The sequence below is a fragment of the Amphibalanus amphitrite genome, unplaced genomic scaffold (genome assembly GCF_019059575.1).
Source record: "Amphibalanus amphitrite isolate SeventyFive unplaced genomic scaffold, NRLGWU_Aamphi_draft 001975F_arrow, whole genome shotgun sequence".
In the NCBI taxonomy this organism is placed as follows: domain Eukaryota; kingdom Metazoa; phylum Arthropoda; class Thecostraca; order Balanomorpha; family Balanidae; genus Amphibalanus; species Amphibalanus amphitrite.
The window spans coordinates 62,724-68,142 of NW_024883468.1; positions in this window are offsets into that span (position 1 = coordinate 62,724).

Below are 5,419 nucleotides of genomic sequence, written 5' to 3' on the forward strand. Positions count from 1 at the left end.
GAGGTGACAAGAATTAGCAAAATAGTGGTTCGGGCGCTTTTCAAAAATAGTACCGGACGCTGTTCCTCTTGTGACGTCATAGCTCCGTGACCTGACCTGACCCGGTCAAGTTTCTTATACCATATGATAGCCAATACTTGCCCCAACATGCATGGGAAGTTTCATCACGATCCATCAACCGATCTCCGTACCACCGGCAGGAAACCTCGGGCGTTGGCACTCAGTTTGTGAAAATCCGGTCGGAGGCTGTTCCCTTTGTGACGTCATAACTCCGTGACCTGACATGACCCGGTCAAATTTTTTTTATCAAAAGATGCGCAAGGTTTGCCCCATAAGGTACCCAAAATTTGGCGGCGCTGCGCGCCGCCGTTTTTGCACTATTTCCGAAAAACCTCAGGGGGGGGGTTGCACCAACCCCCCCCCCCTACATGGGCGAGGGTTAAATCGGAAATATTGAATTTCAAAATTGCGGCATTTTGATTCAGAGGGGCTAATGCTTAGGTATACCCCTCTGAATGTGTGACGTCAGCGCAAATATCTAACGATTTTTAAATGTTTGACTAAAACGTTTTGTAGCACGCGGTGGTATATGCTATTTGCGCGCAACATCTGCCGCAAACGCCGCACTTCTAAAATAAAGTCGCTAGAAACAGCGGAGATCCCAAAAAAAGTAAACAAAAGTAAAAGTCTAATATCTTGAAAACCGGTGAATATATTTCGGTGAAATTTGGTAGATATTCGTTTTCGCTCTTTCTGAACCGAGCGACATCACTTTCATGCCAATTCATAAACTTTTTTGAAGGTGGGAGGGTCCCTTTAAAGCAAAATAGGTCAGTTTCGCTCAGAATAATCCAGCAGTCCACTTATTCTACCAGGTATGAAAACCCAATTCATGATGTTCATATTAGCTATTGGTATGCCCAACACAATTCTGATTTAGTAAGAATAGCAACCAACCTCTAATACTTTTCTAATAAAATTCCAAGTTCAAAAAAGGCATCAACTTCTTCAGATTACCTACATTTGGCATCGTGCCATGTGCGGGGCCATGCTGCTGTCGTTATGAGAGCCTCCCAAAAAAGACAAACGAAATTCACAGCTCACGTTTTGGTAATACTGTTTTATTACGTCATTATCGTTTGACCAATGAAAAATCTTAATTTGACTAAAACCGTAATGATTCCAAAAAGTTCCCCGTTATAGGCCCTTCGGACTAATGACGTAAGATATTGTGATTCTTTTGAAAAGTATATAAAATGAAGATGATGAAATGATGATGAAATAAAATGAAGATAAAATGAAGAAGAAGATGATTCTCGAGATCGTTTGCAACGCTGTAAGGCTGGTGAGCTGAAATTTGACATACCTACCTGAACATTGACTTAAGCTGGATTTTTTTTTTACGCCAACAGAAGTTTGAGGCTCAGCTTACTGACCTATGACGTCACAAATAAATCTCTGAACAATGCAAAAAGTTGCAGCATTACAGCGCCCTCGGTGAACTTTTTGCAGGGGATGAAATAAGTAACGGCATATCGTAACGGCTCTTGAGATTTCACATCAATTCCTCCAACTTTCCTAGCTTTCACCCGAGGTCAAGCTGGTCACGTGACTTCACTATTACAAGTCAATGGGAAATATTGAAACATTGAAACTATTATTTTGATGCCGGAAACGATCGAAGCCTGTAATCAATTATCAGACACCTGTACCTAATCGTGATTTCATACACTTTGCAAAGAGCGATTCTTAGGTTTTGCATTGAGGACCTTCCATGACGTCGTATATGCTGGTACTTTGTATGGTCGTTTGAGGTCATCGTTTTTCTTTTTGTCAATAACCTTGAATGGAATTAATCTCACGAGTCGAATAAGCCACCAGTGCGTGAACTCATGGAACCCTGCTGAACCTAATCATTGATATACCTAAAATAGCTGCTTTCACGACAAGACGCCAAACTTTCAGTACCTTCGGCTGCATCAATTTGACACCTTGTGTCAAAATATGAACTTCGTAGCTACCATAGGTCGGCCGGAAATGACGTCAGAGTGATGTCATGTTCGGCCGATTTCGACGCAAAACATTGAACCACGGCAATCGCTCCCAAGAGCTTAGTTTTTAACCTATATCCAATTTCATTGCATGAGAGGACTCAGAATAGACTGCGCTATCAAACTGCTATCTCGGATTTTATTATTTACACTAGGTGTCCAGAGGCCTCTTGCACTAAAATCCTCTTGCACCAATGCTTGGATTATTTTGCATCGTATACCCAGACCAAGTCTCAAATGTAACAATTTGCATGCAAAATTTTGCAAGCACATGTAGGATTATGTATTGGGCTATTGCAAGCAAATTTACCACCGTTAGATTAGCTTATTCTGAAACCGGTTTTTCGATTTTACCTAGCTAGGTAGTTTGGTGCAAGAGGCCTCAGCATTACGCGCAGCGTAATAAATCAATGTTCTTTAAAATCGGCCCAGTAGCGGCCGAGTTATGGCCAGAATAAATTTGGCGACTCCTCTTGGCGGGCGGTGCCCTGTTCCGGTATTCATTGCCAAAGGTCAGTGACCTTCCGGCTCTGATTTCACCCAATTTTGCAAGCGAAGAAACTGAGCCTGAGGCGCGTGCCGTCTGCTAGGCGCCGGCCGCGGCCCAAATTGCTGCAAAGATGCGCCCGCCACGTGCACACCGCTGCACGCACCCCCTCCAAAATTTAATATAACAAACAGATGCACGCGTCCGACTTCTGTCCAAAATTTCAACCCCGTAGCCCGCACCGTTCCAGAGCAATAGCCCGCCAAGCGTGACTGACGCGTCACATACATGCATACATACATACGGACATTTTGATTTTTATATATGGGACTAGATGGACAGCATTACGCGCAGCGTAAAGAGGGACAGCATTACGCGCAGCGTAATAAATTAATTTTCTTTAAAATCGGCCCAGTAGCGGCCGAGTTATGGCCAGAATAAATTTGGCGTCTCCTCCTGGCCGGCGGTGCTCTGTTCCGGTATTCATTGCCAAAGGTCAACGACCTCCGACTCTGTTTTCCCTCATTTTCGCAGCGAACAATCTGAGCCTAAGGCGCGTGCCGTCTGCTCGGCGCCGGCCGCGGCCCAAAATCCCGCAAAGATGTGCCCGCCACGTGCAAACCGGCGAGCGCACCCCCACCAAAATTTAATACGACAAACAGATGCACGCGTCTGACTTATGTCCAAAATTTCACCCCCGTAGCCCGCACCGTTCCGGAGCAATAGCCCGCCAAGCGTGACTGACGCGTTACATACATACATACATACGGACATTTTGATTTTTATATAAGTAAACTAGACGGACAGCATTACGCGCAGCGTAATAAATTAATTTTCTTTAAAATCGGCCCAGTAGCGGCCGAGTTATGGCCAGAATAAATTTGGCGTATCCTCCTGGCCGGCGGTGCTCTGTTCCGGTATTCATTGCCAAAGGTCAACGACCTCCGACTCTGTTTTCCCTCATTTTCGCAGCGAACAATCTGAGCCTAAGGCGCGTGCCGTCTGATCGGCGCCGGCCGCGGCCCAAAATGCCGCAAAGATGCGCCCGCCACGTGCAAACCGGCGAGCGCACCCCCACCAAAATTTAATACAACAAACAGATGCACGCGTCTGACTTAAGTCCAAAATTTCACCCCCGTAGCCCGCACCGTTCCGGAGCAATAGCCCGCCAAGCGTGACGGACGCGTCACATACATACATACATACATACGGACGTTTTGATTTTTATATATTTACATATATAAAAATCAAAATGTCAAAACATACGGACATTTTGATTTTTATATAAGTGAATATATAAAAATCAAAATGTCTGTAGTCTGTACGTATGTATGTATGTAACGCGTCAGTCACGCTTGGCGGGCTATTGCTCCGGAACGGTGCGGGCTACGGGGGTGGAATTTTGGGCTCAAGTCGGACGCGTGCATCTGTTTGTCGTATTAAATTTTGGTGAGGGTGCGCTCGCCGGTTTGCACGTGGCGGGCGCATCTTTGCAGCATTCTGGGCCGCGGCCGGCGCCGAGCAGACGGCACGCGCCTTAGGCTCAGATTGTTCGCTTTCAAAACTGAGCGAAATCAGAGCCGGCAGGTCGTTGACCTTTGGCAATGAATACCGGAACAGGGCACCGCCGGCCAAGAGGAGACGCCAAATTTATTCTGGCCATAACTCGGCCGCTACTGGGCCGATTTTATTAAGAATTGATTCATTACGCTGTGCGTAATGCTGTCCCTCTTTACGCTGCGCGTAATGCTGTCCCTCTAGTTTACATATATAGAAATCAAAATGTCTGTACGTATGTAACGCGTCAGTCACGCTTGGCGGGCTATTGCTCCGGAACGGTGCGGGCTACGGGGGTGAAATTTTCGACGCAAGTCGGACGCGTGCATCTGTTTGTCGTATTAAATTTTGGTGGGGGTGGGTTCGGTGGTTTGCACGTGGCGGGTGCATCTCTGCCGCATTTTGGGCCGCGGCCGGCGCCGATCAGAGAGCACGCGCGTTAGGCTCAGTTTCTTCGCTGCAAAACTGAGGGAAGGCAGAGCCGGCAGGTCACTGACCTTTGGCAATGAATACCGGAACAGAGCACCGCCGGCCAGGAGGAGACGCCAAATTTATTCTGGCCATAACTCGGCCGCTACTGGGTCGATTTTAATGAAAATTGATTTATACGCTGCGCGTGATGCTGTCCCTCTAGTTACATATATAAAAATCAAAATGTCCGTATGTGACGCGTCAGTCACGCTTGGCGGGCTATTGCTGTGGAATGGTGCGGGCTACGGGGGTGAAATTTTCGACTGAAGTCGGACGCGTGCATCTGTTTGTCGTATTAAATTTTGGAGGGGGTGCGCTCAGCGGTTTGCACGTGGCGGGTGCATCTTTGCGGAATTTTGGCCGCGGCCGGTGGCGATCAGAGAGCACGCGCCTTAGGCTTAGTTTCTTCGCTTGCCAAACTGAGCGGAAACATCGCTGGGGGTCATTGACCTTTGGCAATGAATACCGAAACAGAGCACCACCGGCCAAGAGGAGTCGCCAAATTTATTCTGGCCATAACTCGGCCGCTACTGGGCCGATTTTATTGAAACTTGATTTATTACGCTGCACGTAATGCTGTCCCTCTTTACGCTGCGCGTAATGCTGTCCCTCTAGTTCATAATAAAATTCAAAATTTATGGTTGTATATTTTTTTTCAAAAACTTTTTGACTTTTCGAAAGAAAAACGAATATATGTGATAGAACACATGCTTATTGCTTATGACTTACTGTAGCAAGTTTTAGCTAAATATCTTCAAAAATGGCCAAATTTTACGCATTATTGCAAAAAATTCACAATTATAAATTTTCCAAATCAATTTTTCAGTACGTATTTGACATCGTACACCAATAT